This window comes from Mustela erminea, chromosome 2 (genome assembly GCF_009829155.1).
Source record: "Mustela erminea isolate mMusErm1 chromosome 2, mMusErm1.Pri, whole genome shotgun sequence".
In the NCBI taxonomy this organism is placed as follows: Eukaryota; Metazoa; Chordata; class Mammalia; order Carnivora; family Mustelidae; genus Mustela; species Mustela erminea.
In genome coordinates this window covers 9,454-30,943 of record NC_045615.1, presented here as the reverse complement: position 1 = coordinate 30,943, position 21,490 = coordinate 9,454, and the positions used below count along the sequence as shown (strand labels likewise).

The following is a 21,490-nucleotide window of genomic DNA, read 5'->3' as shown; positions in this document are numbered from 1 at the left end:
TAAAACGTGTAAGTTGTATTTTTCCCTGCCATGACATCATACTTTATCTTCATCTCTGTCTACTAGTTTAAAACTAGTTAAACAAAGTCAACAATTTTTTTAAAAAATATTTTATTTATTTATTTGAGAGCAAAAGCCAGAGAGAAGAGAGAGAGAGAGAGAGAGCATGAGCAATATGGGGCTCGATCCCAGGACTCTTGAGATCATGATCTGAGCCAAAGGCAGACACTTAACTGACTGAGCAAATGAGACTCCCACAAACTCAACAATTTTATAAAATTTTTATTTGTTGGGGTGCCTGGCTGGATCAGTCAGTAAAATATGTAACTCTTGATCTTGGGGTTGTGAAAGACCCCCTTCATCCTTGGTAAAGGCTTGTTTTAGCAACCTGATGTCCCCACAGCACCCCCTCTCCCCTTGCTGAAGGCTTGATTGTCCCCATAGCCGGATGGCAACACATACCAGGATGTCTATTGTCTGTGATCACCCGGTCTGTCAAGAGAAAAGACAAATGAGGAATAGAGTGTACCTGGGACTTTCCAGAGTGCTGAGCCAAGGCCCACCAGAACAAATTGTTGTGTCCTTGCCTTAAACCCAGTGCCTGACAATGCTTGATTTAAGTTAACCAATCAGATCCCTGTAACCAAGCATCTGCTTCTGTAAACTCGCTTCCCGCCACCCCAACCCTTGCCCTATATAATCTGTTCCCCAACTTAGCCCTGCGCGCTCAGTCCACAAAGGCTGATGTGTCCGCAGGCGCCTGTGTAACCAATAAACCTCTTGGAATTTGCATCCAGTGGAGGCGTGCTGTTTGATTCTTGGGTGCGGCTCCAGGGTCTTTCATTTGGAGGTCCCACCGAGATCTCTTGAAGTCCCATCCAAGACTCTAGCCGGTCCCCACTGGGAGGTAAGCTGGCCAGTATCTGTGTCTCTGTCATCCGTGTCTCTCTCTCTCTGTTTGTCTGTTTTTCTGTTCCGTACAACAACGTTGTTGCTCCATATTTTGGGGCAGGCTGAGAAGGAGTTGACGAACTCAGACTTCTCCCCTGCTGCAACCGAGGGACGCCTCGGGGGTTTCAGTTTACTCCAGGGGACGCCTTGGGGTTTCCGAAGAGGGCCATTATCTTGGGCCACCTGTCGGTCAGAGAGTATCTCGCGTTCCTCCTGACCATAACCCATAGTCTCGATTTCTGAACCGAACCAGCACAGCAATTTCTATTTTTGTCTCTTGTGTCCAGGCTGTCCTGTCGACGTCCTAAGTGTCTATATGTTCTTTGTATCAGTTATGAAGGTAACATTCTGTTTAGGGAAAAATGTCTGATCCGTTTGAATCTGAGGAATGCCTGACTGTATGAATGTTTATGTGGCTCCACCGCCTTTGGCTACGGAGTCTGAGTGGGCTGCACCCTGAGTCTCGCGGAGCGTCATACGGCATAACGGTCATCTACTCCATGGAGTAGCCTGGTCCGGGGTTTATATGGATAGACCTTAGCTAGGACGCTCCTAAGTTCCCGCGAGGGACGCGAGCAAGACAGCACCTGAAAGGTCCCCCTCCCCTTGTCTGCAACATCGTACATATCAGAAGGAAATATAAAAGATAGGTATTAAGAGCAAAACCAGATTCAATGAGTCAGCTAGTAAATTTCCTCCTGACATATTGGATAACAATTATGTAAATAAGCCTTCTTCTAGTAAACGCAGGTTGCTGGGCCATCCCTAGCAGAGGGGACTCTAACTTTATTTCTCTCTGTTTCTCCTAATAGATGTGGGGGCTTCTCTCTCACTCACTTCCTGTGTTGATGGCTATAACTGGAGCCAACTGTTGGAAAGAGACTATAGGGAATATTCCCAAGCAGCTGCCGAAACTCTTTGTTTCAGGGAGGTTTCCCTGTGTTCTCTGGCCTGACTTAGACTGCCTAACCCCTCCCCCCCTGGCTAATGAAAAAGCATGCATCTGCTCCTCTGTTGGGGCTTAGGAGCTCCAAAACTGGGAATCCTTTCTCTGCCTCCTGGCAGCACTTTGTTTCTTCTGTTTCCCTCTTCTCCTATTTCTATACCAACGTGTGTGCAGCCTGCATGACTGGCCTCTAGATCATGCACCACAGCTCCTTCTCTCTTCACTGTCAAGGAACAAGAAGAGCACCCCCTGGACCTAACACCCCCCCACACTCCAGATCTTCCCATGCATGTCTCAGGTAAACATTCAAAGTGGAGTGGGTCCAGGTGGAACGTAAATCAATGTTGGAACTAAGTTAAGTTTGTTGGTTTAATTAAAATAAGACCTGTCTTTAAGTTATCAGCAGTAAATGTGAAACTTTGAAGTTTACTGAAGGTCAAATAAGCTCATGTTATTTATTAAAATTTGTTAGCAAAGAAATAACTAAACTGGTGGTTAATTGTCTGTCTCAAAGTTCTAATGGGTAATTGCTGAAGTAGCTTTCAAAATCTTTGGTAACCTGAGAGTTTTAAAGTTTTGCTTGGATGACAAATGGAATTAAATTGTAGACATCTAGGTCTTAACCAAACAGGATAAAATGCTAAGTCGTTAATTACTAGTTGTAGGTTTGTGCTTTTGACTTCTTACTGCAAAGAAACTAAGAATATTTAAATCTGCTGGTAAACTTGTTTGCCACTTAACTGATTCATAAATTTGCCACCTGAAGAATTCTGTTGTAACAGTTCACAATTAGTTAATAACTAAAGGTGTTTCTAAGAATACAAAGTTCTGCTTAGTATAACTAAGACTAATGGAAATAAGGAAAACTCTATATGTAAAAAAGATAGAAAATATGTAAGAAAAATTTAAAGAATAGAAATACATTTTGTTGAAGGTAATTTTATCCTAAATGAGATGATTGTTTAAAAGGAAATGGCTTGGGACAAAACCTGAATGCAAAGGAAAGTTGTAGATAGTCAGGACGGACTAAGATAGACTAAATAAATGGGTTTTAAGGGTACATTACATTAGTACAAGACTGAAATTCTCTGTTCAAAGGACAAAGTTTTCTTAGATTAATTGATCTCCTGTTATGAGAATGTAAATGATTTTCTCTTTGCCTGCCCAGAAAAACCAGTTTCTATGTTTTGTTTTATCAGATGTTTAACATCCCTAATTATATTTAGGCATGTGCTTCAAAACTTTCTAAGATCTTAGCAAATGTTGACAAGATTTAAATTGTAAAATCTCTTTAACTCAGGCTTTTCCTTGATATATGAAGTTGCTCATGAAATACTACTGAACCAATGATAAACCTTGGATTACATTTGGGAAAATACTATAACTATTCTAGAGATTTTACGCACTTCCTAAAGTTTTAATGTTTTGAGAGACCATTGCTTGATACTATAATTATGGAAATGTTATATATCACAAAAATAACCTGATTTCCTTGCAGCTAAATTGTAAACTCCCGTGTCTCTTTAGCTTTAACCATATCCATTCTGAGTTTTTGTCATTTATAATTGTTTTAATTCTCTTGTAAAATGAGTTTTATTTTCAAGGAGATTCCTATAAAGGACTTTCAGGACAAATACAGATATTTGATATACTTGAAAATCCTAAAACTTACTAAATCCGCATTCACCAGATTTAGTAACATGGGACTAAATAAACTAAAAAATTATAATGTTATATCTCTTAATGTTTTGTCTTACTTTAAACATTGCTGGTTCTCTCTAATGTTTGCTCTTCCAGACTAGGGATACTTCCTCCTAGTTATCTGTAACTTATAGAGATGTAAAAGTGCTCATTTTTAAAAGAGCTCAAAGCATTCAAGCTTTTATCTCTATCTGAACCCTCTGAAACCAAAAGGTCTCAGTAAGTAAGCATTCTTCCATGGCAATCAGTCATTTGCATAAGTCCAATAAGAATCTGTTCTCCTTGTAACAGGAAAGAATTGGAAACACGGGTTATTTTACCAAGGCTTTGACTGGAATGTCATATTTGAAAAGACTCAGATATGACCAGACAGTTTAAAGGAACTAAGGTTGACTTTATAAAACCTAGAGCCATAAAGCCCCTTGGGACTGTTGGCCTGATACCTTGCTTACAGAGTTCCCAGCAGCCTCACCAGGTAAGTAAAGAATGTCACTCCTTGGTAGGTGCGGTCTTAGAAGAGAAATTCGCCCACTGAGAAATTCGCCCAAATCGACAGGTATTGCAGGCATGCCTGATGGCCAGTACAGGGCTTGGCTTCTGGCCCGGAGAGGCTACTAAAAGTTCAACCTAGAGATTCCTTATTAAAAGTTCCAGCAAAGCAGATGCTAAAAGATCTATTGATCACACTCATTGTTCTTGCTGAGCTTATGTAAATAATAGGCCAAGTTTGTTAAAACTGAACTTGTTACACAAGTGAATTAGTCCTGATTTGGCTATCTCTGTAAATGAGGGTTATTTTAGAGAGAAAAATTCTGTTTTAATAACACACCTTTATGGATGTTAAATTCTAGATTTGATTGTCTTTAAATGTTTGTTTACCTAAGCTAAACAATTTGAGGTAAACTTCAGGGAAGTTGTACAATAGCTTCTTTAGTCAATCTTATTATTTTGTGGGGATATTAGCAGACCCCACAGCACATGATTAAACAACTGGAATAATGAAATTGCCTAAAAGCCAGCATACCGCACTCTTCTCCCACTTGACAATGATCCTCTGTAATCAGGATATTGTTAAGGTTGGACCACTCAAAGGTCTTCTTATTGGTTTCATCCCTTAGTCATATTTATCTAGAGGCCACCTCCATTGAGATGCAATTGCAAACAGATGCTTTAGCAAAACCTAGAACAGCCCTCATAAAAGAGCCTCAAAGCTCACTCTATGGGACAGTCCCTGACTGTAATGATCTCACATTGGGTCCAGATTTGTCTTAATAGCCAAAGGCCACCAATGGATGATGGAGGCCGACTTATTAAATACTGGGCTACACTAACAGAGATGCCAGAAATAAAACTTAAAATTTGTCAAACTTTAAACCTAGTTACCTGTATGCCTCAACCTGACCACTGTACTTCTTTCTCTATAGAGCAAAAATGTTCAGAGATTATTAATCTAGCTTATTCTATATGGCCAGGTTTAAGATGCCCCTGTTAAAATTACGAATGAAAGTTGGTTTTCTGATGAAAATAGTTTTCATAGAAAAAAGAAGAAGAAAAGTTAGGTGTGCCATAGTGCTCACTAGCACTTTGCAATTGCCAAAGCCTAAGAATTAACATTTATACTGATTCCAAATATGCCTTCCTGGTACCACATGCCCATGGAGCTATTTGGAAGAAAAGGGGATTTTCCTGGAATCATGGGCGCATTACTAAAACCATTACAACTCCAGCTAATCTCCCCTACTTGAGACAAAGATGGACACGATCTGTTTTTAAATGGTATCACTTAGCATCCATTTTTGTTCCATCTGCGGGACTAGGGGATATCATGTGGCATGAAGAAGCCCTTAATAAATACACTACAAAGGCACTCAATGATTCACTAAATAGCATCTCCCAGCTTAATACCGAAGTGTCACAGATATGCAAGGCAGTCCTACAAAATAGGATGGCCTTAGATGTCCTGACAGCAGCCCAAGGTAGCACATGTGCAATTATCAAGACAGAATGTTGTGTGTATATCCCAGACTATCACAAAAATATCACAGGACTAATAAAAGATATGAATACCCAAATTAAGGCCTACAAGATCCTTCTCTCTCTCTCAGTAAATGGTTAAGTTCCTGGTTTGAAGGAGGACTATGGCCGAATCTCCTTTTCGGGCTTCTCATTCTTATCGCCTTATTAACCTTAATATGTTGCTTTGTTCCAAGTTTCTCTACTTGGTGCCAAGACTCCATTGCTACAATGACTACACCACGACAGACGATCCTTGTCACGTGCAAGGACACCTCTTCACTGTCAGCGCTGGATTCAACTGCCTCCACCTTTTGAAACTCCCTTATACTTTCCTACCCTGATCAATATTGACCCCAGTAGGTAGGGACAGCTCTACGCCCCTATTCAGCACGAAGAAGTTATAGAAGATGAGACCTTCCACCTTCAACCACCTTAAAAATTTAAGGGTCTTTAAAAGCTGACGCCTTGCATCCCCCCTTCACCCGCTCCCCTCCATATGTGTAGCATTCCTCAGGCACCCCTGACTGCCATAAAATGATAAATAGTTGACTTGCTAAGATCACAATCCTGCAAGATAGGAGCCTCCCTTGGTTTGCAAATGTCCTTGAGATTACAACAAAGAAGTTACCTTATCAATAGCCCAATTTTCAATCGGCCCTTGTATCTTAAATAAACTCGTACAGTTTGTAAAAAATCGCTTGTCAGTAATCCAGACAATGGTACTGACACAGTAATATCAACTAATTAAACAAACCGGATCTCAAACTGACTTACTTCATGAACAAAGCGAATGGATATAAGATTCTATCCATGATAAAGAAAAAGGGGGGAATGAAAGACCCCCTTCCTCCTTGGTAAAGGCTTGTTTTAGCAACCTGATGTCCCCACAGCACCCCCTCTCCCCTTGCTGAAGGCTTGATTGTCCCCATAGCCGGATGGCAACACATACCAGGATGTCTATTGTCTGTGATCACCCGGTCTGTCAAGAGAAAAGACAAATGAGGAATAGAGTGTACCTGGGACTTTCCAGAGTGCTGAGCCAAGGCCCACCAGAACAAACTGTTGTGTCCTTGCCTTAAACCCAGTGCCTGACAATGCTTGATTTAAGTTAACCAATCAGATCCCTGTAACCAAGCATCTGCTTCTGTAAACTCGCTTCCCGCCACCCCAACCCTTGCCCTATATAATCTGTTCCCCAACTTAGCCCTGCGCGCTCAGTCCACAAAGGCTGATGTGTCCTCAGGCGCCTGTGTAACCAATAAACCTCTTGGAATTTGCATCCAGTGGAGGCGTGCTGTTTGATTCTTGGGTGCGGCTCCAGGGTCTTTCAGTTGTACATTTGAAATCCACCTTGGGTGTAGAGGTTTTTAAAAATAAAATCTTTAAAAAATTTTTTTTTCATTTTTTAATTTAAGCCATTGTATGGCAGTGTTGATCACTATATTGTACACCTGAAACTAATATTAACCTTATTTTAACTAACTGGAATTTAAATAAAAACTTTAAAAATGAAATAAAAATAATAATCATAAAAATAAAAAAGAGGAAAAATTATTTGGCAGGCAATTTTCTTAATTGCATTATTATTTATTATTATCATAGTCTGTGTGTGTCGGTGGGAAGTGGCTGGTATTACAGTGAGTTCCATATCTGTGTTACACTGAGGTCCATGTCTGTAGTCAGTCTTTTTTTTTTTCTTTTAATTTATTTTCAGTGATCCAAAATTCATTGTTTATGCACCACACCCAGTGCTTCATGCAATAAATTCCCTCCTTAATACCCACCACTGGGCTCACCCAACCACCTGCCACCCTCCTCTTCAAAACCCTCAGTTTGTTTCTCAGAGTCCACAGTCTCTCATGGTTTGTCTCTCCCTCCGATTTCCCCCAGCACACTTCTCTCCATCTCCCAGTGTCCCCCACGTTATTCCTTATGTATTGAGTCTTATAAAAACTTTTATTTCTTTCCCTATTCTGCTTTGCATATGCTTACCTTAGATGTTAAAATGTTATAAACCTCTCCTGCCTGGTCCATTTTCTCTCTCTGCTCTCATGATTTCTCATGCTCTCCCTGCCAACCCCACATGCCTTACAATATCTGGATATGACTAATCTCTTCCTGAGCTACTTTATTCTACTCTGCCATATGGTTGCCCTTCCCTCTTCTGTACCATAACTTCTATCCCCTGCATTTGTGCTTTAACAATACCTAATTCTTTTCACTACATCTGTATCTTTGAGGTCAATACTCGGTAGTGCAATCGCTGGGTCATAGGCTAGCTCTATTTTACTGGAAAGAAGGGCCATATGCACCCCAGTGTTCGTAGCAGCAATGTCCACAATAGCCATTCTGTTGAAAGAGCCAAGATCCCCTTCAACAGACAAACGGATAAAGAAGATGTGATCTATGGATACAATGGAATATCACTCATCCATCAGAAAGGATGAATACCCAACTTTTGCATCAACATGGATGGGACTGGAGGAGATTATGCTAAGTGAAATAAGTCAAGCAGAGAAAGTCAATCATCATATGGTTTCACTTATTTGTGGAACCTAAGGAATAGCATGGAGGACATTAGGAGAAGGAAAGGAAAAATGAAGTGGGGGAATTGGAGGGGGAAATGAAACATGAAAAATTATGGACTCCAAGAAACAAACTGAGGGTTTTAAAGATGCGAAGGATGTGGGGATGGGTGAGCCTGGTGATGGGTATTAAGGAGGGCACATATTGCATGGGGCACTGGGTGTTTTACACAAACAATGAATCATGGAACACTACTTCAAAAACTAATGATGTATTGTATGGTAACTAACATAACATAATTTTTAAAAAAAAGGAGGGGGACAATACCTAACACTCAATCTTTGCTAGTTTCTTGTTTACCTCATTTAAGAGTAAGCTCATTAGTGGTTTTTTGTTTGTTTGTTTGTTTTGTCTCAACTAAAAGAAGAAAAATAATACACATTATTTTGAAAACTTTTTGAACAGTGTACAAACCTTAGTCAAGTCCACAATGTCTCATCTCTTCTTCCTCCTAACATGGCTAAGTTGAAAAACCCTTTATCTGGGAAAGGATCATTCTCCTGCCACCTTGTGTAAGATTTTGGCGTTAGCTTAGATTATCCTTTCTTTCCTTTTCTGAAAATAAGTTGAAAATATTAATAGCCTCAGTTTCTTCTTCCAAAATATGACTGCTTCTTTACCAAGTGCAAAAGCAACCCATTTTGACCATAGTAAACAGCTTGGACCTACTTTTTTGGCTCACTGTTTTAGTGAGACAAGTGGAGTGAAGATGACACACCATTTCGAAATGTATTAATAATTGGTAGACCATACTTCTAAATTGAAGTTTTGTTGCCATTAAACTACGACCAGACTCGCTATAATTACAGAGGTAAATTCTTTATATTTACTATATTTGAAATTACCATATAATACCAAAATAAAATTATAATTATGTGAAGAGTCTGTAATATTAAGAAGATGACTTTGAAATTATTGCTTATCTAAATGAAATTTCCCATTTTATAATCTTGTATAAGCTTCCGTTGTCATTTCCTATTTAAAATCTATTAGAAGGCACTCTTATTTTCCCTTAAGTGGGAAGTCAAATGTGGAACAAATTCATCCCAAAGGAACTGATTCTATATTCCACTGAAGACCAGGTGGCTTCCATGTGGCATTTTGCCTCTTGCATATTGTTCATCTCCTACAACAAATGAGGGTATGCTCTTTAGTAAACTAATTCAACTCAATTAGAGACATTGTCTTCAAGGGATAACATCATAGAGACTAGAATCAGAATTATACTTTTGGGAAAATTGGGCCCAGGTTTTTTTTTGTTTTGTTTTGTTTTGTTTTAAGATTTTATTTATTTATTTGACAGACAGAGACCACAAGTAGGCAGAGAGGCAGAGAGAGAGGGGGAAGCAGGCTCCCTGCTGAACAGAGAGCCTGATGCGGAGCTCGATCCCAGGACCCTGAGATCATGGCCTGAGCCGAAGGCAGAGGCTTAACCCACTGAGCCACCCAGGCGCCCCTGGGCCCAGGTTTTGATGGCTTCTTTCCTCAATCTTATAAAACCTATTTTAACTCACTGGATGCCAGAACTGCTTAAAAATATTTGGTCCCTTGTAATTTTAACCTTCCAGTATTCAATGCACCTGATCCATGTAATATCCTATAGTATTTTTGTCAAATGAAGACTCTCAAAGTGTGTTTCTTGGGAGACACTTTTCAATTGGTTGCTTACATTTCTGCATTTATTATTTGTTCTAGACCATCCTTTGAAGATGGTTGTATTGAATAGACTTGGAAGACAGAAATAGTATCTTTTTTTTTAACTTAACCTGTTGTGTTTGCAAATATTATCTGCCTCTGTTTTGATTCTTCTTGTGGGAACTGAGGCTCAGAACTGATATATAACTCCCACCCCTACACACACACACACACACACACACACACACACACACACAAAACTGTTAATATTCTGGCTACCTCTATTGCTGTGAATAATAAACTATATTATTTCTGAACCATGAGTCTGCGTCTTCTATCAACACCCAAGAAACCACGGCGGACTCATACACGAGCTTTCAAATAAGGGAAAATAATCTCAGATGCTTTATATTTTTTGATAATGTTACCTACTTCTGAACATATGACTGAACACATATAAAGCTGGAGCCATGACCATTTAGAGCTTCTTCTGTGGAAGAACTATGCATTCACTAGTAAACAAAAGTAGTTTCATCTTTTTTTTTTTCCTCCTGGACACCATTTCCTCTCTCACACTGTTGCTCAAATTGGATGGAGTCTAAGGTCCTTTGAGGAAATTTTTGTTTAATGACTCAAAATAAAATAGGAAGAGTCTAAAGTGCTAAAAAATAATTCTAGATAAAAGGTATAAGATCATGCCAGAAAGAATAGTAATTTTATCTAACAACTGCCTGTTCACCCCTTTATTTGTTCATTAACTTATCTCCAAATTCCTGACTAAATCCCTTTTGTAAGCCAGAATGTGAGCTAAAAACTGGGATTTTAAAAAAGTTTTCATTTGAAATCCAGTTAGTTAACATATATGGTTGTATTAGTTTCATGTGTACAATATAACATATAACACTCAGTGCTCATCATGACAAGTGCCCTAATTAACCCCCATCACTTATTTAATCCATCACTCCTTTCAGATCCTCTCAAGTAACCATCAGTTTGTTCTCCGTAATGAAATGTCTGTTTCTTGCTTTGTTTCTCTTTCTATGTCTTATTATTTTCCCCTTTGCTTGTTTGTTTTGTTTCTTTTATTCCATATATGAGTAAAGGTATTTGTCTTTCTCTGACTGACTTATTTCACTTTTAGCATTATACTGTCTAGTTCCATCCATGTTATTGCAAATGGCAAGATTTCAGTCTTTTTTTATGGCTGAATAATATTCCATTGTATATACATACCACTTATTCTTTATTCATTCATCAATTGATGGATACTTGGGCTCTTTCCATATCTTAGCTTTATAAATAATGCTGCTATAAACATAGGGGTGCTAGCATCCCTTTGAATAAGTTTTCTTATATTCATTGGGTAAATACACACCAACAGGATTGTTGGATCACAAAGGACTTCTATTTTTAAATTTTATGGAAATTCCATACTGTTTTCCAATATGGCTGTATCAGTTTTCATCACCACCAACAGTTCACAATTGTTACTTTTTCTTTTTTTTTTTAAGATTTTATTCATTTGACAGAGAGAGATCACAAGTAGAGAGAGAGAGGAGGGAGCAGGCTCCATGCCTGGCAGAGAGCCCGATGTGGGACTTGATCCCAGGACCCTGAGATCATGACCTGAGCTGAAGGCAGAGGCTTAACCCACTGAGCCACCCAGGCAGTCCCCACAAGTGTTACTTTTTCACATCCTCTCCAACACCTTTTGTTTTTTGTAGTGTTGATTTTAGCCATTCTGACAGGTGTGAGGTGGTATCTCTTTCTAGTTTTGCTTTGCAATTTCCTGATGATACATGATGATGGACATCTTTTCATGTATCTACTGAAGATTTGAATGTGTTCTTTGGGGAAACACTTGTTCATGTCTTCTATCCATGTTTTTATTGGATTATTTGTTTTTGGATGTTGACTAAAAACTGGATATTAAGTAACACACAAGACAGGTTTCCTTGAGCTTAAATTTTATTTGCATGAGTATCATTAACAGGAAAAAATATGCATATGTGTATGTACAAGTGTGTTTATGTATACATCTATCTATCTATCCTCTATCCCCTGTCTTCTGATTGTGGTAAATCCTGTAAGGTGGGGAATGGGATAGTCTGAAGGAATATGCTGCTGGATATGTTGGGTAAGCAAATTTAATTGCACTCAGATGCATTGGATATAAGTGAATCACTCAAATGAGTTATTTAATATTATATAGAAACAAATTAAAATTTTATGTAGTTGAAAATAATAGGTAGTTAAAATAATTTTTGTTGTTTGTTGTTTCTGTGTCTTTTTTTGTTTATATATACTATGGTGTGAATGTTTATGTCTCCCAAAATCATATTATGAAATCTAACTCTGGAAGTGATAGTATTAAAACATAGGGGCCTTTGGGAGGTGATTAGGTCATAAGTGGGATTACAGTCCTTTCAAAGGAGACCCCAGAGAGTTCTCTTGCTTCATTCATCATGTACGTTTACAGTGAGAAGATAGCCATCTATGAGGAAGTGGGCTCTCCCTGGATCTGCCCATTCCTTAATCTTGAACTTCTCAGTTCTAGAACTGTGAGAAATAAATTCCTGTTCTTTATAAGCTATTCAGTCTATATCATGTCCGTTATAGCAGCCTGCATGCAGAAGGACAATATGACCTAAAACGAGAGCAATAAATATAAAGTTTCAGTAAAGTCAGTTGGTACAATGCTTTTTTACTTAGAGAAGACATGCTGCTTCATGTTAAACCTTGATATTGTATATGTTTCTTGAAGGGCCACTTCTTACTCCTTTGTATGTTTTCCACAAAGTCCAGGATGATGCCTTACCTAAAGGTAATATTTTATAAATACTGTTGGAAATATATACTTCTCTAAAATCTTATTTTGCCTACAGATTACTTGGATCTACTTTGCCTTGTGTAGAATATTTGAAATATATTAAGAACAGAATGTCTCTCTAAATAACATTTAGAATCATCATTAGTTTATGACTCCTGACTCATTTGTTTATGAAGTGATACTTACTGCAAGAACACTGAAGTTTGTAATATAATTTTTGAATTAATCACCAACCTAGTTTATTATAACTTATGAAAAAATAATTTCTCATGTTGGTTTAATTCTGCTCTTATGTTATGGTCATGACATTTTCATTAAAATAAAGTAGAAAATAGAAGTAAATAATAAGTGAAAAATAAAAAATAATAAATAAAAAATAAAAGTAAAACTCTTGTGAAATGTTAAACTTTTCTTACTTATTTTGTTTTGCTTTTCCTCTACCATGCTGGCAAAGCTGTATTTTGCAAATAGATACAATTTTCCAGTTGCTAGGTTTGTTACTTTTGCTAAAATTTTCAAAATATAAGAAGTTGATAGTCATGGATTATTTACTAAACTCCTTATCTACACATATAAAAATAAAACAATGATGGTGACCTGGGTATTTCTAAAATTGTATTCTGTTTTTCCATATTATGTTTTACAATGTAATTATTAAAGATTCTGCATATATTAACACCCATCCCCTTCTATCTCATCTGTATGTCCATTACAGAGCATGTATGATTTCTATTCATTGCTATGTTGTGGTGAAGAGATTGTCTGAAGTAGTCCTATATTTATGCAGGTAGATCTTAAGCTACAGTGCTCTTGTTTATTTGCTTGTTCGTGATCAGTATGTCTGAAAGATGGTAACTATTGCATCAGCTATGATGATTAAAAAATATTATTGGTGCCTGATACACTGTGATGAAATAGGTAAGTCGATTTATAATTTGTTAATTAAATTAGAAAAGAAATTCCTTTGGATTTGTCCTTTATTAAGAGTTTTTTTTTTTAAATGAATTCCTTGGGATGGTTTTTGTGTAATATATATCACATGCCTCAACCTTTAAATTTGAATGTAGAAAAGAGTTATCAGAATGAGCCTAGAAAATATTGTTATGAAATATTTTTGTTCTGTTATATTATGTTAACTTGGGAAATAATGGTAGTTATTTTTATTAGCATTTCCTACTTTCCACATGCCCTTACAGATGAGATATCATGTTTTTCCTACTCTTTTTATCGTGGTTGTTATATTCTTCATGATCAATAACAATCAGTGAAAATTCATAACATTAATTTTCTTTGGGAAAGTGATATTTTAGCAAGAATCCATGACCAAAAATTTTAGCTGTTGTTCATCCAGTAGGTGAGACTATCAATGTTCCCGAAATTTCAAGAAATAGAACTTATTAATTGTGTTGGTTGATGTTTATTGTCTCTGAACTTAGAGGTGCATAATTCAATTTAAAATTTATTTTGAATTGAAAACAAGGTCTTACTGAAGTTTAGTCATCCCACTTTATATCAGGCCTCCAGTACATTCTAATTTATTTATAGAAAATATCATAAACATGAATGTCACTTTTCCTATTGCATTTATACTGAAACTGCAATGACTCAAAGACGTCAGATCTGAAAAACACTACCTTTCTATAATTTCTGTTTCCTAGGAGGAATGGATATACCATTTTAGCACAATTATCCAACAGTATTCAAAACCACCATGAATTTCATTTTATTTTTTTTAAAGATTTTATTTATTTATCAGAGAGAGAGAGGGGGAGAGAGCGAGCACAGGCAGACAGAATGGCAGGCAGAGGCAGAGGGAGAAGCAGGCTCCCTGCTGAGAAGGAGCCCAATGTGGGACTCGATCCCAGGACGCTGGGATCATGACCTGAGCCGAAGGCAGCCGCTCAACCAACTGAGCCACCCAGGCGTCCCCACCATGAATTTTAAAACATAGTTATTACACCCTAAAAATCAACTAAGTCTCTATCTGTAAATGAAATACTCCCACACAGACTGGTTTTAAAACTTTCTAACTTAAGGAATTTGATAGCACAGACTCAGGGTAGTAGTTTCAGTGCCTACAGTATACTTTCAGGGAGAGAGTAATGTAGGCTCTGAGTCACTTTCTGCCTAGAGATGACCTAATAGTGGTTCTGGCATTGTTTGTTTGTTTTTGAAAATACTTTCCTGGGCGTCATTCAGAAAATGCAGAGTTTGGCAATCTATATAAATTAAGGATGATCTTTTTGAATGTTTGTCTTTCACTACATCAAATTAACATAATTGGACAGAAATTCCACTAAATTAAGCATTGTTAGGAAACGTGTAAATTGGAGCTGCTCAAATTAGTTGCTCTTTGAACTATGTGCTGTTGGTTCAGGATTAGATAAGGAGTTTGAAGGAAAACCTAAATCATTGCTTCCTTTTTTGAGAGAGTCTTAGCATATTTTCTTAAAATTAGCTGAAATAAACAATGTGTTTAGTTGCAAAGTGATTTGCATTTTTGCACAAACTCCCTATCTCCTTGAGAATTATAACAAATATTTCATGAAACATCATTGATCTTTACTTTGTTACACTGCTGTAAAGTACATTCAGAGTTGCCAGTTAAAAGTGTTAGTGTTGAGATGAAATGTCATGCATTTTTCTTCACTTCCATGCAAATGAACACAGTAATTTATTAAGACACAATGAAGAAAAAAATTGACAATGAGTTCCAGATTTTAAAAATCACTTGCCATTCAATCCAAATTGTGAGTTTGATCGGTTACCGAACACTTTATAATGCACCCCCGGTAATTTTACAGAGATTATTTTTTTCTTACCAATTCTTGATTATTCTGTCTTGCAATGCAGAGAAAGCTAACTAATTTAAAATAAACTTCCATTAATTTTGATTGTTATAAACTTAAAATTGATTAATTTCCATATACAGAGTTTAAAATGTTCACAATTTACATTAAATATATATTCTGTGTATACCTTGGAAAAATTATACTGAAAATTGAAATTAAAATGATGTTGTATATAGCTGCAAGAAGCCGCCTGTCCCGTCTTACTATATAAGTTGTGTCAGGTAATTTATAAAATCCCTACTGCATAACAAATCTATTTTTTGTTGGAATGGGTAGTAATGTTTGTTCTTATTTCTAAATAAGAGTTGGTCTATGAGTGCATCTGCAACTGTATTTTTCCTAAGTGGCTTCATGGTCTTGAACTGAGAAAGCTCAGAACATTAAACATCAAAATAATATAATTTGACATAATTAGACATCAAGGAAATGTGATTAAAATGACACTGAGATATCACTACACACTTATCAGAATGGCTAAAATAAAATATAATGACAAGACCAAAAGAAAAAAATAGACCATTTGATGATACACAATGGCAAGTTGTACCATAACTTAACCATCTCAGACTAGTGTGGTGTTAAATTTGTTTTTCTAAGCAATGTTTTGGGTCACTTACCACTTTTCAAGGATTTAAAGTGCTATCATTTTACTTAAAACTGTGAAATTTGGTCAGATTTAAATTTCAATTTATGTTAAAACATTCTGTAAACTGTGTTAAACTTTGACATTTGTTCCCTCTGTTCAGTGAATAACACTATATCATATTCTGAAAAATACACTAATTTTCATTTTGAAAAATATCCCTTTTTCCTCTTATGGTAATTATTAATATGAATTAATAGTAGAATTTGATATGGTTCCATATGACCATAAATACTTTATTGTATATTATCAAATTTAATAATGAATATAATGTACTTCTTTGGACAATTTTTAAAGACCAGTCTACTCTTAGAAAAAAAAAATGGAGACGCACTTCTTCAGTTCACACAAATTTCATTTTATTATATATAACCTCAGATAAATTTCATCAAATCATAATTTATTAAAATTATATCTACTTAAAAATCTCATAGAAGAGTAAAACCATCAAAAATAAAAATAAACACACACAACACACACACATCACCCATGTATTGGCAAATCACAATTGCTGTAACAATACATTAGGCATTCCACAGTTAAGGGCTATCAAAATTTCCATCAGTGACAAAAAGATTTGTATCCAAATGGACTGATTTTCCAGAATCCAAGAAAAAGTCTCCTAGGGTTTATTTAAAGATAAATATTTGAACAAATACTTCTTAAATTTAGGAAATTCAGAACATACGATTAAAGAATATTTGCAGTGCAGACTATATTCAATCCTTCCTTCAAAATGTGCCTTTGAGTACATAATTCTGTTTTCTCTATCTAAATTGAGCTGTCCTCCAAGGAAGTTTTCTAAAATGTGTGTCTCTGTGTGATAAATGTTCTAAGACCTAACATGCTTCATTGTATTTTTACTGTGCTCTCAAATTTAATCAATAATTTGGCTTGATGTATAATATCTAGTTTCAAATATCTTTTCCATCTATACAAACACCCAGCTGTCTCCTTTATATGCTATTACTATTGAGAATTCTGCTGTCAGTATTATTCTTGTACATTTTAGGTGATCTGTTCTTCTCTTGGGCATCATTTATGCTCTTCTCTGTTTTTGATATTCTTAAAACTCACCATAATATATATGAGTGTTTTTTTTAAAGATTTTATTTATTTATTTGACAGAGAGAAATCACAAGTAGTTGGAGAGGCAGGCAGAGAGAGGGAGAGGAGGAAGCAGGCTCCCCGCCGAGCAGAGAGCCCCATGCGGGACTCGATCCCAGGACCCTGAGATCATGACCTGAGCCGAAGGCAGCGGCTTAACCCACTGAGCCACCCAGGCGCCCTATATGAGTGGTTTTTTGTGTGTGTGGTTTTTGTTTTGTTTTGTTTCTGATTTCTCATGTTTGGCATCATTTTAAGTCTGGTATCTTTTATCTTTCTTTAATTCTCCAAAATTTATCTCAGTACTTATTTAAATATTTTCTTTATTTTTTTTTCTCTTCTGCTGCATTTGGGCAGAAGTCATTAATTTGTTTGTTTGTTTGTTTTTCCCAACTCACTTATTCATTTTACAGCTATATTCATCTTAGTCTCCATTTATTGTATTTTTCAACAATTTTCACTTAATTTATATTCACAGTATAGTATCTTTCTTTTCTTTGTATATGTATATCATTATTTTATCATATACTTTTAAGCTATTTTTAAAAATATTTTATTTATATATTTGACAGTGAGAAATCTCAAGTAGGCAGAGAGGCGGGCAGAGAGAGAGGAAGGGAAGCAGGCTACCTGCTGAGCAGAAAGCCTGATGTGGGGCTTAATCCCAGGACCCTGAGATCATGACTTGAACCGAAGGCAGCGGCTTAACCCACTGAGCCACCCAGGTGCCCCTTTTAAGCTATTTTTTAAAAGTACAGTCATTCTTTTTCTTTTTTAAGATTTTATTTATTTATTTATTTGACAGAGAGAGATCACAAGTAGACGGAGGGCAGGCAGAGAGAGAGAGAGAGAGAGAGAGAGAAGCAGACTCCCTGCTGAGCAGAGAGCCTGATGCGGGATTTCATCCCAGGACCCTGAGATCATGACCTGAGCTGAAGGCAGTGGCTTAATCCACTGAGCCACCTAGGCGCCCCTAAGCTATTTTTTAAATTCCTGTTCCAATAACACTTGGATTGCCATATAAAGTTAACCACATCATCTTTTTTAGGTAAGTAATTGTACTTTTTATGTGCATAGTTATTTTGGTCCATGAGTTCAGCTCCTCTTAGGATCATCAAATCTCTGTAAAGTCTGGGTATGCTAGGATTTTCTAAGCAACAATAAAATACATTGAAACCTGGTAGCTTAATTATAATAATGTTTTCTTTCTCAATCATTCACAATAGCATTACATTCTGAGTAGCTTCCTTCTATTTTGCAGCTATAGTGTTTGGAAAAACTTGAATTGTGATATCACTGTGATAATGTGAATTAGTCAGGGTTTTTCAGAGAATCGGGAAGAGAAAAAAAAAGGAAGATATTCTCCAGGGCCAACTCTAGAAGTGACTATTAAAACATCTGTCCAAATTCGATTGAACAAAACTCAGAAATGCCATCTCCAGTGAAATACAAAGAAGATTATATATAGTTCTGGGCACACACATCTCATTTGACCCAATGATGTACATCAATGAAAGACTGAAGGCCAATCACCACTCCATGGGAGAATTTAAAAATAAATTTACTAATGAGGCCAAGAATTTAGAATCACAAATACTTCAGAACTAATAATAACTGCCTTCACTTGATGTTATTCTATAAGATAAATCCTACGATCAAGTTTCAATTTTAAATTCTGACAATTTTAAATTCTTAAATCCTTATGAAGAAGCATCATTTGGAGGGAGCAGTTTTCATAATTTATCATCCATCAGCCTTTTTTTTAAGATTTTATTTATTTATTGGACACAGAGAGAGAGAGAGAGAGAGAAGATTACAAGTAAGCAGAGAGGCAGGCAAGCAGGGAGGGAAGCAGTCTTCCTTTTGAGCAGAGCCCGATGTGGGGCTGGATCCCAGGACCCAGAGACCATGACTTGAGATGAAGGCAGAGGCTTAACCCACCACCCACGTGATGAGAGAGCCACTCAGGTGCCCCTCATCCATCAGTCCTTAATTGTTTGGAGGAAAATGTGTGGAGGAATAATGCCTTAGGGAGCTAATCTCTCTAAAGAATTTTCAAGTCTTTACCCCTTCAAGGTTTTTGCTACAGTTCTGATAGCCTCTAAACATCCAGCTGATTTCTACAGTGACAGGCCTGTTAAAACCTGTCCTCAAACCAGGAATAGAGCTTGAAACATACCAGTCAAGAGCAACTTTGAGTCTTTTAAGGAATTTATCATCATTTCTTTGTTTTTGGTTAATATCTGAAATAGTTCCATATTACACTTGCATAATTTCTCCAGAGCTGACTTTGAAGGAGGCATTCAGTTCCAGCTAGTTCCATATTTTGGCAAGAACTATAATTCTATATAAAAAAAAACATATTTTAGGGCGCCTGGGTGGCTCAGTGGGTTAAAATCTCTGCCTTCGGCTCAGGTCATGATTCCAGGTTCCTGGGATTGAGTCCCACAGTGGGCTCTCTTCTCAGCAGGGAGCCTGCTTCCATTCCTCTCTCTCTGCCTGCCTCTCTGCCTTCCTGTGATCTCTGTCAAGTAAATAAATAACATTTTAAAAAAACATATTTTATACCAGTTATTCATGTTTATTAACTAAGATATCACAATACAAATAATACAAACAGTTGCTCTTTATTAATACCTTCAACCAAGATCAAAAAAATATGTCATATTTTCTCCAAAAATTTTATATCATCTGATAGGTCAGATATATATAAAATTACATTTAAAGTTTTAAAATATCAGCAAATATTTTCATTTAAATGCAAATTTCAAAGAAAGTCTACTTTTCCAAACACGACTTTTTATCCTATTTTTTTAAATTTTGTCGACAACTGATAAAATGTTTAGCGAGACTATAAATGTTAGATCTAAAAAATGATTAATAGATGTAGGTTCAAATTATTATGTTCCATTAAAAATGATTTAGTCTTTGATGAACATCTGTTTGGTAATATGTTGTATCCAGATATAGTAAATTAATGACATATATAAAATTATAGGGAAATGACACCTTCCGTTCCATTATGAGTAGAGCTTTTAAAATGCTATTTGTCACAACCTGTCATCTTGTCATTATGTAGCATTATGTAGCATTTAAAAATGTATACTCTTCACTATGAAGTCTTTTAGAAATCTAAAATATGACTTTCTATGGTTTGTGTTTCCATATTCCTTTATTGCCAGTTTGAACAAATCCACATGCTTTGATTCAAAGGTAATAAATTCCTCTTATTTGGAAAAATGATGTTTATTTTTGTTCTCTCACCCTTAGCAGGTGGTTTCATTTTAGCACACTTCAGAGTTATAATTTCATGCTTATTAAAAACATTTATTATGATCTACATAGATGAATGAAACTTTTATTTTATTAAATTATTTGCCAAAAAATCTGTTATTTTTAAAAATGTATTTCTTTTGAAGGGTTATTTTAGAGCGTTCAGAGAGGATCTAGGAGTGTGGTATTATGCAATTTTTAAGTAGGTATGAAATGGTTATTTATATGATTGTTTCTTTAAGGCTTATGTATATTGTTCATTATATGCTATAAAATATTTTGAAAGTAAATTTAAGGTATGTTTTACATAGTTTATTTTTTGGAAAAAAATATTGAAATGACTTATGAAATTCAGTATACTCTCAACATTAATTTATTCTGAAATTTACCAATTGTCTATTAAACCTATTATATGGCAGATATTACTTCAGACTACACTGGTAAATGAAATACTTGGCTTTGTAGAACTTTTATTTTAATGGGTGAGACAATTAAAAGCTATAAACCTTAATAAAAATTGCATAGTGCATTCAAAAATGATGAGTACAATGGGGAAAAAGAAAAATTAGATCAGGGTGAGAAAAATCAAGGTTGCTAGGCAGGGGATGGGGAGTTAAAATTTTAATAGGAAGATCAGGGTAGTTACAATGAAGCTGACAATTGAACAAAGGTATGGAAAGGTGATGAATTTGCCCAGAACTATCAGCAATAAGGTCACTCCAGACAAAGGAATTGGCTATCTTGAAGGCCATAAGGTTGGATCGTGCCTGGCATATCTGAGGAATAGCAAGGAGGCCACTGTGAGTGACTGAAGAGTAGCAGGGAAAGAGGTCACAGAGGTTAAATGAGTGGCTAGATCATGTAAAAGCTTAGAAGTCATTGTAAAACTCTGGCTTTTATATTTGGAAACTTACTGTGTGATAGAATTTCTGCTAATAACTGAGAGTTCA

The 21,490-nt window shown here is 36.3% G+C and overlaps 1 long non-coding RNA gene across 1 annotated transcript; it reads left to right on the top strand.

Annotated features, from left to right (window-relative positions):
* Nucleotides 1-792: 792 nt before the first annotated feature.
* Nucleotides 793-6,048, top strand: LOC116584139. Its single transcript, XR_004283062.1, has 2 exons — nucleotides 793-907; nucleotides 5,829-6,048. It is a non-coding gene; the product is annotated as an uncharacterized LOC116584139 (long non-coding RNA).
* Nucleotides 6,049-21,490: the final 15,442 nt, after the last annotated feature.